The sequence below is a fragment of the Muscardinus avellanarius genome, assembly GCF_963383645.1.
Source record: "Muscardinus avellanarius genome assembly, chromosome: 15".
NCBI classification, from domain to species: domain Eukaryota; kingdom Metazoa; phylum Chordata; class Mammalia; order Rodentia; family Gliridae; genus Muscardinus; species Muscardinus avellanarius.
The window spans coordinates 80,878,495-80,891,698 of record NC_137801.1 but is presented as its reverse complement, the minus strand read 5'-3'; positions in this window follow the sequence as shown (position 1 = coordinate 80,891,698).

The following is a 13,204-nucleotide window of genomic DNA, read 5'->3' as shown; positions in this document are numbered from 1 at the left end:
GTTAGCCAAGGGAAGTTTGGTCACACAGGGTGGGCAGGCCTTTTCTAGGGTCTGTGGACGAAGACTCCTGCCCTCCCTCACAAGAAGACACGGGAGAAATTCTTCCTCATGGCCCCTAGCTCTTTGTGATTGATGGTATTGCCAGACAAAATCCCAACCCCATAATTCATCTATTCCCGTTAGCCAAGAGCAATTTCACATGGAAAGGGCCCAGATGACTGAATTAACAATGCTCCCTGGCCCACGTGGCTTATTGTGTAGTTATTTCTGCAATTTGGGCTTGCTTTTGCTTTTGAATTGTGTGGTGAAGAACAAAAGGAAGGGCTTCAAAAGGCCAGTGGAAAGGCTTCCTAGCTTCGTAAATAATTTGTCAGCCGAACCTCAGGTGGGAAGCTCTGCTTTTGCTTTGCCTGAGCACCTTGGAAATTGAGAACTCCTGTGTCCAGAGGCTTTGAACTCTGCAGGAGGTGGGGGAGGAGGAAGGCTGTCTCATTTTCAAGGGACTTGGCAGCAGAAAATACAATTGCTTGGTGGCCTCCATCTGTAGGTAGGATGACTTTTCATCCCCCTCATCCTGCCTTTCTGCCGTATCTGGCTCAGAATTCTCTAATCCTTGATCTTACCTGCTGCACCCTGCTCTGCCCCCTCCCCATCACCGAGGATGGCCATGGAAGGTGGGTGAGTACAGGGTGTGGCAGGCACTGAGTGAGCCCCAGCAGCCCTGCCCAGCTTCCTTTCTCCTCCTGGTTTCCTCTCACCTTCCTCTCAGGCCTGCCGTCATGGTGAGTTCACACATGCTGAATGAGTTTCATCATGTGTTTCTATCAACTGCTGGTGTGTTCCCCAGATTTGGACCAGCCATAAATCCCCACTGGCTCTGAAACACATTTCCATTCTTCTTCTTGGCCTATGACTGGAGCTAGTGTGGTTTTAATGCCCAACGTAAAACATTCCTGCTGTTCATACTAAAGGAGCTGATCCATGCCAAAGACTTTAGATAAACAATATAGCCATACCTTGGTGCCCAAAGCAGGATTGGCTGCAGGACTCCTATGGGTAGCTAAGTCCTTGATTTAATCAGTAGAGTGTTTACCTATAACCTCTATGCTTTAATCAATCTCTAGATGATTTATATTACTTAATATGGTATAACAGCCATGCCAATAGTTGTTGTATTTTTTAGGGAATATTGATGAGAAAAGGTAGATGTTCAGTATGGGTGCATTTTTTGCTGTTGTGTGTGTGTGTGTGTGTGTGTGTGTGTGTGCTTGTGTGTATGCTTTTGATCCTTGATTTGTTGAATCTGAGGGTGCAGAAACCATAGATAAGGAGGGCCAACTATACTCCCAAATTCAAGTTTGTTTACTTACAGCAATAAAGGCTGATTAATGACTGCCTTTTGGTAAGCATGTCAGAGTAAGATATTCACTCGTTTTGTTTACTAAATGTTTTTATTTTGAGGGTTTCTTCTCTGCTGGGCACTGGGAATAGAATGATTGACACCGTTTCCATCTCAAGGCCCTTGTGATCTCATGAAGGAGTAAAAGGGTCTTTGAGGAGGCTCGGAGTAGCCAGGGGGGCTGAGATGGGGAGGGTGAGAAGCTGGGGTGATCTAGGAATCATAGAGTGAATTTCCCAATTCCAAGTAAGAAGTAGTTGGGGGAAGGGTTGGTCATGTGATGGATACTTCAGGCAAACCTCAAGGAGTCTCTAGAAGTTTTGAGTGGCAGCAGCTTAGAATGTCAGGGCCATCAGTGAACCAGTGATGTCCCATCTGAAATCATGGCTGCCATGCCAGTTTTGTAACGGCACCTTCCAGTGGAGGAGCCATGCTTCGGTGGCCTCTCAGCACTCTGTTCCCCTTCTCCCCTCACTTTTCCTTCTCTTTAGAGAGCCAGTTGTGTCCTCGGGCTGCCCGCCCACCCCTCACACCACCCACCACACCACGCTGCCTGGCTCCACACGGATCCTCCTCCCCATACACTACCGTGCTGTCCTCTGCGTCCCTGCACAGAACAAGTTCTCGGGACCCCTGAGCTGTAACAAGAGAAAACCAAGCTACTCCCATTGTGGCAGCAAAAACCATTCAACTTAATGTATTACACAGCTTGTGAAACTTAGAGAAACTATGCCCAGCTAAACCACGAATGTGGCAAACCATCCCTTCCTCTCCAAAGTGCACTAGGACAGTAAAGACTGCTTCTGTCTATAATACTGCTTTGGACATACCTACCTGGGAAGCTTTTACAAAATCAATCTCTCTCTCTCTCTCTCTCTCTCTCTCTTTCTTTCTCTCTCTCTTTCTCTTTTTCTTTCTCTCTGCATTGCTGAAGATTGAACCATGAGTATTCTAACACTTAGCTACCCTACCAACTCCACAAAAATCTTTTTTTTTTTTTAATTTCTGGTACAATCCTTTTTTTTTTTTTAACCATCTGTTTCTTCTACTAGAAATTGATGGAAGGAAAACTCTATTGTGTTTTGTTTTTGAGAGTTAGTGAGTCTTAGGCTAAGAGAATTTCCATTGCCAGTACACATTATATAGAAAGCATGTATGAGTCTCATTTGGTGAAATAAAAATTAGGCGGAAGGTAGATAGATACCTTTTGCTAAGAAGCCTGTGAGAGACAAACAGAAGTGGGTTTGCTGAAGACTTAGCCAGGGCTCCTGGAGAGAAGAAGAGAGGGGATCTGTCTTTTAGTTGTAATGGATTAACGTGGGACCAGCATTCAATTGAGACAAGACCAATGACTTGCATATCTGTGGACACCTGCCTGCTGGGGCAGGAGGCGCTGGGCTGTATCTGGGAGCAGCTGTGTCTTCAGCGTGGCCTGGTGAGCTGCAGAGCAGGCTGGCACATTTACGAGGCATATAAAGGATGGTACCAGCTTTAGCAATATATCAGCAGCTTGCAGAGAAGAATGGGAACCTACTGCAAGCTGATGGAAATTTATGGCCAGTGCAATCTGGAAAATATATACAGCAACCGGCATTCTGACGCCAAGACACTCCCCAAAGATTGAAACTTAATTCTCGACACCTGGACAGAGAGGTCTAGCTTAGTACAGGTTACCTTTGGTATGTGGTATTCCAGCACCAGGAAACCTCAGTGAACTCGCAGTTCATGCAGATAAACCTTCAAAAGCTGATGTATTCCAAGATGTATTCCTTATTGGTGGACAAAGAGAAGCAGAACAAAACACAAGGAAAACCCATAAAAATTTGTTCCATATTATTATTATTTTTTATTCTCTGTTTGGACTTGCCAAATGTTGAGCTAACATTTGGGCATGTGATCTATGGTAGGCACTGCTTTGACCCTTGGAAGGGATAAACTCATGGGTTTAGCCTCTCTGCCTACTGCAGAATATGCCTCAATATTTAGACCCTAAGTACTAACTAGGATATGAATGATTCAGTATACCCATACAAGGACTTTGGTTTTACTGTTTTAAATGATCCAATGGTTTTCTAATATATTCATAGAGTGGCACCATCATCATCACAATTTCTGAATATTTTTATTACTTTCCCAAAGAAATGGTATACTTATTAGTAGTCACCTCCCATCTTATCTCAGTTGCCACCCACATTACTCTCCACCTCCCTACTCCTACTGTTCCCTACCCCAGACAATCTACCTTCTGTCTCTATGGATTTGCTATTCTGGAATTTTCATAGAAATGAAATAACACCATATGTGGTCTTTCATAACTGGCTTCTTTCAGTGTTTTCAAATTTCACCCACATTGTGGCACAGAATAGCACTTCACTTGTTTTTTTTTAATTATTGAATAATATTCTGTTGTTTAAGTATATAGAATTTACCTAATTATTCCTCAGTAGATGAACACTTGGGCTGTTTCCACCATTTGCTACATCTAACATTGCTAAGAACATCCATGCACCAGTTTTGTGTGGACATATATTTTCATTTCTCGGAGCTATGTTTGGGAAATGGAAACAATTTGGGAAGTAGACCTGCCGGGTCATGTGATGCCTCTCTGTTAAGTCTCTTGAGAAAATACTAAAATGTTTTCCTAAGTGGAAAAATACTAACATGTTTTCCTAAGTGGCGGTACCATTTTTCATTCCCATTAGGATTGTAGGAGGGCTTCAATTTCCTTATATCCTCATCAATAGGCTCTTGATTATATATATAGTCTTTTGATTGTAGCCACTCCGAGCAGTATGAAGTAGTACCAAGATGTGATTTTGATTTGCAATTCCCTGATGACTAATCATGTTGAGTTTCTTTTCTTGAATCTATTGGCTATGTGTGTGTGTGTGTGTGTGTGTGTGTGTGTGTGTGTATTTTTGAGAAATGTATATTTACATCCCTTTACCCTTATAAAAACTTGGGCTATTTTTTTCTGTTTTATTTAGCATTTTCTCCTCTACTGCATATTATCTTTTTTTGCTTTCTTAATAGGATTTGTTGACACTCAAAAGCTTCAATTGGAGAGAGTCCAATTTGTCTATTTTTTTTTCCCTTTGTCACTCGTATTTTTGGTGCCATATCTAAGAAGGCATTGTATAAAGCAAAGTCATGGAGATTTGGTCCTATATTTTCTTGAAAGAGTTTTATACTTTATAGTTTTAACTTTCACATTTAGATTAGTGATCCATTTTGAGTCTACTTTTGTATATGAAGTGAGAAGGGATCCAACTTCAATTTATATTTTTTGCAGAAACATCTTCTTTTCCCCGTACCGTTTGTTGAAAACACTAGTCTTTCTCCAATGAATTCAATGAACAATAGACTTTTAGGTTTATTTCTGGACTCTCACTTCTATTCCATGGATTTATATACCTACCTAAACATACAATATTAACTATGATAGGCTTTTTTTTTTCTTTTTTGGTTGTACTAGGGATGGAACCCTTCTACCTCTGGGCTACACTCACATACCTATTTTATATTTTTATTTGGAAACAGGGTCTCTTAAGCCAGCGAGGCTGACTTCGAACCTGCGCGATCCTCCTGTCTCCGCCTCCCAAGCGCGGGGATTACCAGCGTGCGCCACCACCCCTGGCTAATTATGATAATTTTATAGTAAGTTTCAAAATTGTCACAACTCCTCTACCTTTTTTCTTCTTTTCCAAGATTGTCCTGCTAATATAGGATCCCTTACATTCACACATGAATTTTAGAATCAGCTTGCCAATTTCTACAAATAAGACATCTGATAGAGTTATGCTAGAGATCGGCTTGGGGAATATTCCTATCTGTTTAGTCGGCTTTCTGCACTGTGACAAAAGACCTAAGAAAAACAACTTGCAGAGAGGAAAGTTTATTTGGGCTCATGGTTTCAGAGGTTAGTCTGTGGTTGGCTGGCTCTGTTGATGTTGGCTGGTGGCAAAGTAGAACATCATGTGAGCAACAGGAAGAGAGCAAAGCTACTTAGCTCATGGTGATTGGAAGCAATGACAATGGGAGACACAGGAAGAGTCTCAATATCCCCTCCAAGGACACATTCCCAATGACCTAACTTCTTTCTACTGGGCCCCACCTCCACAGGTTTCTACCTCCTCCCAGTAGCACCACAAGCTGTCAACCACATCTTTAGTGCCTGGGCCTTTGGGGGAAATTTGAGATTCACACCATAACACCATCTTAATTAATTAGGACCTCCAATCCATAAGCATGTGCTATCCTTCTTTTGTTCAATATTTCATAGTTTTCCATGTACAAGAGTTATCCTTTTTCCCCTTAATTTTATTCTTACATATTTTATTCTTTTTGATGCTATTGTAAATGGAACTGCCCTCCTAATTCTGTTTTTGGGGTTGTTCATTGCTAGGGCATAGAAATACAATTAAGTTTTATGCATTCATTATGCACCCCGTAATCTTGCTGAGCTTGTCTGTTAGTTTTAAGTTATTGCCTTTAAATATCTCCATATGCAAGGTCATGACACCTGAAAATAGAGATAGTTTTACTTTATTTCTTTTCAATCCTGACATTTTTTTTCTTACCTAATTTCCTTGGCTTGAAATTCTACTACAGTGTTGAATAAATGTGGTAAGACTGAAAATCCTGGCATCGACCTCTATCTTAGAGAACAAATTTATCTTGACCATTAGATCCGACACTAGCCGTGGTGTTTCTGGAGATAGATCTTTGTTTTAGGAGCGTCTCTTCTGTTGCTGGTTTGGTGGAAACCTTTATCATAGATGAGTATTAGATTGTGTCTCATGCTCTTGCTGCATTGATTTTTCATCAACAGATGTGTTTTTTCTTTATTCTGTTAGCATGGTGTATTGCATAAAATGATTTTCAAATGTTAAATCAATCTTACATTTCTGGAATAAACTCCACTAAGTTATAGCATGTAATCTTTTCCATATGCCACTGGATTCAGTTTGCTACATTTTTTTAAGCAAATTTGTGTCCATATCCATGAGAAATAGGATCTGTAGCTGTCTTTCCTTTCACATCTTTGTCTGGTTTTGGTATAATACTGGCATCATAAAATAAGTTGGAAAAATTTTTCTCCTCTATTTTCAAGAAATTTTCTAATGCCCTTCATAATTTGTTCCTTGAGAATAGATTGTTTAAAAGTATGTTGTTTAACTTCCAAATATTTGGGGACTAAGTAAATGAGGTTTCTTTTTATTGCTAGTTTAGTAAGTTTTTTTTTTTTTAAGTGCTGGGGACCCAGAGGCATTCTACCTCTGAGCTACACCCCCAGCTCGATTTCTAATTTTTTATTCTAAAATAGAGTCTCACTAAATTGTGGAGGGCTTCACTAAGTAGCTGAGGCTGGCCAAGAACCCAGATCCTCCTGTCTCCACCTCCCAAGTACTAGGATAACAAGCATGTGCCACCACACCTGGCTGTTTAAGCAAGATTTTTATAACTTATTTCTAACTTAATTTTCTTTTAGTTGGAGGACGCCTTTTATATGATTTTATCCCTTTTGAGTTTTTTGAAGCTTCTATATGGCCTAGCATATAGGCTATACTGTAGAATGTCTCCTTTGTATTTGAGAAGAATGTGTATTCTCCCAATGTTCGGTGGATTATTACATACGTGCCAATTAAATCAATTTGGGTTTATAGTGTTGTCTAATATTATTTATCTTTGCTGATCTTTTAACTTTTCTATCAATTACTATCAATTTTGTTTGGTATTTACATAATCATCCCAGCTCTTTCATGGTTACTGCCTCTATGATATACTTTTTCTAGCCTTTTATTTCAACTTATGTGTTGAAATATAAAAATGTGTCTCTTGAAGATAGTATATCATTGGGTATTCTCTTTGATCCATTCAGATAATTTCTGTCTTTTATCAGAGGGTTTAGTCAATGTATCTATAACGTTTTAATGACAAAGTTGGATTTTCCTCTACTATTTTGTTATTTGCTTTCTAGATACCTCTACTATTTTATTATTTTATTTCTACATATATTATTTTCCTCTTTTTTCATAAACTTTTTGTGTATGTTAGAACAGCCTGAGATTTAAAGAAAAATCACAAGTATAATACGCGGCTTCTTTTCCCTTTTAATTTGTACTTCTGTGTTAAAGATTTATAGGTATAACATTGTAATTGTTTTATTTTTAGCTATAGTTTTGGTTATTTATTCATGTGTGGTAGTTTTATTCAGAATTACAAGGTACGTGTCAATCAGCCTTCAATTACTATAACAAAATATAGGAGTTAGGTGACTTATAAAAAGAAAAACTCTATTTTGGCTCATGGTTTTGGAGATTCCAAGATCAGTTGGCCCTGCTGCTTTTGGGCCTGTGGTAAGTCAACACATCACAGTGGGAGCGGATGGTGGAGCAAAACCATTCACCTCATGACCCGGAAGGAAAAAAAGAAAGAGAAAAGGAACTCGGGTCTCACACAGGCAGTGATGGTGCCCTGTTTCTCCTGTTAGGCTCTACCTCCTAAAGCCTCCACCACCTCTCAACAGGTCCATCCTAGGAGCAAATCTTTAACACACAGACTTTTGGGGGATACTTAAAATACAAACTGTAGCAATATGCATCTTCAGTATAATACAGTCTTAAGTTTGCTACTGGTTTCCTTTCAGTAATATATAGGAATTTCATTCTGGTGAGACTCCATCCCCTCTCTCTTTTTCTGTGCCAGTAGCATCACATACATTATATTTATGTATGCCATAAACTCACCAATACAATGCTACAATTATTACTTTAAGCAATCTTCATTTATTAAAGAAATTAAGAAATGGAGGTTTCTATTTGGCCACGTGCTTACCATCTCTTGCCTTCCCTATGCATGCCTCTGAATCTATTTCCTTTCATTCTAAAGGACTTCTTGTTTTGTTTTTCTTTGCTCTGTGGATTGAGTTTGCCAGCATCGAATTATTTCCGGTTTTATTTATCTGGAAATGTCTTAGTTTTATCTCCATTTTTTTTTTCTTTTGCAGTAATGGGGATGGAACCAAGGGGCATTCTACCTCAAAGCTACACCCCCCAGCCTTACTTTTTATTCTTTATTTTTTGAAACAGGGTCTCACTGAGTTGCAAAGAGCCTTACTAAGTAACAGGCTGTTGGCGAACCAGGATCCTCCTGTCCCTGTCCCAGCTTCCCAAATACTAGGATTACAAGTGTGTTCCACCACACCTGGCTTTTTTTTTTTTTTTTTTTTTTTGGTGGTACTGGGTTCCTGGAAGCCCTTATACCTCCGGGTTACACTCCCAGACCTATTTTATTTTTTTATTTGGAAACAGGGTCTCTTAATCCAGCGAGGCTGGCTCCGAACCAGCGCGATCCTCCTGTCTCCGCCTCCCAAGCCGGGGGCAGGCCACACCTGGCTTTTTTAACCTCTCTTTTTGAAGAGAACTTCATGGGATGCAGAATTCTCAGTTGATAGCTAACTGTTAGCACTTTCTCTCTGTGATTCCATGGCTTTCTGCCTCCCAGTGTTTCAGAAGAGGGCAGAGGGTCCATTGTACGTGAGGAGTAATCTTTTTGCTTGCTTTCAACGTTTTTTCATTTTCTTTTGCTTAGAGCTGAATAACCGTGTGTGTAGGTGGGGAACTCTGTTTTTTCTATCTGAGAATTGTTGAGCCTCTTAAATCTTCAAGAATAACATTTTTCATCAGACTGGTGAAGTGGAAAGCATTTTCTTTTTAAAGTATTTTTTGTGCCTTCCCCTCCCTCCTTTTCCCCCTGCTATCCTTGATGCTGTTTTATAGATTTTCAGAGCCTTATTCATTTTTCTTCAATGTTTTTTCTCCCTGTTTTTCAGAGTGGATAGTTTCTATTGATCAAGTTTTTAATTTATTGATTCATTCTTCTGGCATCTGAAATCTGCCTTCAAGCCCATCCAGTGATTTTAGGTTCATTCTGGTAGTTTTCAAAGTTAGAATTAACTTTCAATTTTTTATTGATCCTATCTCACTTCTGAGGTTCTCTGTTGAGTCGGTGTCTTAGTCCTCTTCTTGGGTATAACTGTCCCCCTTGAAGTCTTTACCTATGAAATCCCAAATGTGAGCCCATTCAATGTCCGTCTCTATTGACTACTTTTTCTTTCTATTTATGAGTCAGTGAATCATGCTTTCTTGTTTTGTTTTATTTTTTTTTTCACTTTCTAATTTTGTACACTAAAACTGGACATTTAAAAAAAACCAGTTGAGTATCCCTAATCCAAAAGTTCAAAATTTAAAAGAATCTGACATCTAAAACTTTAAAAAAAGTTTTAGGATTTGGGAGTACTCCACTGATATTTCAGCAACTAAACAAAACAAAACTCTAAAACTGGAAAGAGATCTGATTTCTAGCATTTCAGATAAGGGACACTCAACCTGTCAAATCGACTGCAGCACCCCTAGACTCTGTTTTATTTTTCTCAGAGTGGTTGTTTTTGTCTAGACTTAAACTCTAGAGTCTGTCTCTTCTGCAGTGTGCAGTATATATTTCTAGGATTTTTTTTTTATTGCCTGTCTTTTCTAAGGGCTGCCCCTACATCTGCACAGCTCTGTGGTCAGTCCATACATTAGGCAGAACTCAGACACCTTAGATTATGTGAAACTCACCCTGTTCACCCTGAGTAACAGTGAGAAGGTTTGCAGTGCATTATAATTCACATTATCATAGCTCAAGTCTCCTGGGATTTTTTCTTTTTGCCATGCTCTCTTGAGTCTCCCCCACAATGAATAGTTTTCCAGCCACCCAGGGATAGGGGAAGGGCTTATCTTGGTCCTTTCCTGGCTTTCTCCTTCCTAGAATTTCCTTGTTAAATTTCTGGCTGGGCCATTGCCTACCTTAATCAGGGTGCTGATCTCAGGCTAGCAAAGCAGCAGGCTTTCCTTTGTTAAAGAACCCTGAGCTGGATCTTTGTCAAAGCAGTAAAAACAGATTTTCTGCAGGAAAGACTGCAATAAGGGACAAGAGACCTCAGTATAGAACTGGGCTCCCTCCCAAATTCAGCAAGAATAGGTGGGGATTTTAGCCAAAGAACAGGTGGGGAGGTGGAGGTTGGCAGATGGAAAATTACTAAATGGAGACATTGAGGGTGGGGAAAATTCCTGCTCAACTAACCTAACAGAATTCTTGCTGAAGGCAGGCCAACGTGACCTACAGGACAAGGGATGAAGAATTTGATCAGATATCGCATGATCACATATTGAGGTGGTCATTCTTGCTAAAATGACTTCGTGGGGTTTTTGCTTTTAAAATTGCACTAATGCAGGTCTGAGAAGAAGGCTTAAGGATGAAGCTTGGCTGAAAGGGGAGCTCAGCGGCCCTGGCTACAGTGGAGGAGTCTTAGTAACTTTTCTCAGTCCCAATGGATCCGACTACTTCAACAACAAAGTCATAGAGTTTTCAGCCCATGCTGCTATTTTTGCAGCCATTTACATCCTAGTGAATCTGCCATTATTGCCAACAGGGCCACGGTGGTGGGGAGGGATAGAGGCAGTCCCAGGCCATTGAGGGTATGGACTCCTGACTACAGCTTTAGTGCTCTGTTCCAAGAATATTTCTTAAATTTCTTCTACCTTTGTTTGACTTTTCAGTACCCTGAGGTTGTTATTTCAGACAACCCTGTGCAGTGGAATATGTGTTGATGCAGCCATAACTGGCAACTTCTCTACAAGCCTTATACATCAAAATGTTCTGCAAATCATCTACTGGGCAATGTGGAGGTCTGTGTCTTTCAATTTCTCTGGTTTGTCTTTTTCTCAGGAGTATCCCACATGGGATTTCTCTAAGTTTAAAGTGCTAAAGGCTTACTAGAGGAAGGTGGTAAAAACAAAGATTCCCAATTCCCCACTCCAGAGAGTCTGGCTGTATCGATCTGCACACCTATGACTTTGCACAGATCATCCGAAGGTCAAACCTTGACCCCTGTTGTGGAGAGTGCAATTCCTAAGCTTCCAGGCCTCTCAGTAAAAGAAATGTATTCTTACTTTGCACTTAAAAAGACTAATGTTTAAGAGATGGTGCTGTGTGTTCACCAAGTCTGGTTCATACCTTCCTCTATGCCTAAAATCTCTGTATGTAGGAAAAAATGAACTAAATTAAATATGCCTTGCTATGTGTATGATTAAACAGTGGCTACCAGTCTTAAAGATTCATACCTTTCTCGGGCCCTATTCTGCTCATCTTAGAGTTGGGCGGGACCACAGGACTAGATCTGGCCCAGCACATCTGTGCAGATGTGGGGAATAGTCAATTCCCCGCCCTAGAAAGGAGGAGCCCATATGCTGTTCTTCCAGATCATACCTCCCCTGGGTGGCTGAGGTTGCAGCTACAAGAATGATTGAGTCTGGAACCCCTCGTCTTGCATAGACCACAGCTGCCCACAGATGATAGAGGACTCGGGGAGCAGGATGTACCTTTCAAGTGCTAAGTCCCAAGAACCGAAGTTGTTTGTCACACCGTGAATCTTGCTTCTTTTGATTGAGAGGTGGTACAAAGGGCAGCCGTGAAATTACCTTTTGAAGTAGCTCAAAGGATCGAGGAAAGAAAAACGTAATTAACGGAAACCCGCCACCTCGCAAGTGAGTCTGGCAGCCCGGGCGCCATTTGATTTAGCGCAGACCACGGTGAGGTGATATTCGCAGTCCACATGCCTCACCGGCTGTGGTTAGGGTCTAACCTTGAAAGTGCAAAACAGTATCTTAGGCCTAATGGAAAGGACAGATGTAATCAAATTCAACGAGCTTGAGCCCATCTAGCCAGAAAGTGCATTGGTGGAAATATATTCAACGCCAGCATGAAAATAAATCTTTCCCTTTTATTCTTGAGTTGGCCAATACATTGTGTTCATTATAATCCACAGTCTGACTCCTCAGCCTTCACTTTACTTGCGGTTTTACATTTTCTGCAATGACTTGAACAATATAGAAACACTAAGAAAGAGGCAAATAGATGATGCATCTCGTAATAGAAACAGAATGAGCAAGCTGGGCGTAGGTGGGACACGCACCTGGCATCCCAGTACTTGGGAGGCTGAGACAGGAGGATTGCAGGTTCAAGGCCAACCTCAGCAACTTAGTGAGAACCTCAGTGGCTTAATGAGACTCTGTTTCGGTCTGTTCTGAAACAAGGTCTCACAACTTAGTGAGACCTTGTTTCAAAATAAAAAATAAAAACTAGGGCTGGGGGTATACATAGGAGGTAGATTGCCCCTGGGTTCAATCCCCAACACTGCAAAAAATAAAAAAAGACTGTGATTATAGTTCAGAGGTGATCCCCAGTTACACACACACACACACACACACACACACACACACACGTGCATACAAAATTAGTAAAAATCGCCTTCAGCGGTAACGCACTGAAATCTCTCTATATAGGAAAAGATCAGCTAAATTAAATATGGCTTGTTATGCATATGATTAAACAGTGGCTATCAGTCTTAAAGATTCATACCTTTCTCAGGCCCTATTCTGCCCTTTGCCCACCCCCCCACCCCCATCAGAAAGTTAAAAAGGTGGTGCATGTGGGTCCCACCACTGAATTAATAGTCCGTTTTCTGTCGGAGGAAATTGAAAGCCAGCCTGCAGCTCAGGAAACATTGTGAGTCTGTTCCGTGAGACCACAAATACTGGCAGAGACTCCCAGCCTCTCTCCTCCTGTTGCTTTTTATTAACTTTGACATTTGCATGAAAATCAAATCCCAATTTCCTGGGGGCTCCGTGGCCCCTGCCCCTTCCCCCTTAACCTGAAGACTTAATTTTCTGTGGCTGACATGATCATCGGTTCTGCAGCGGG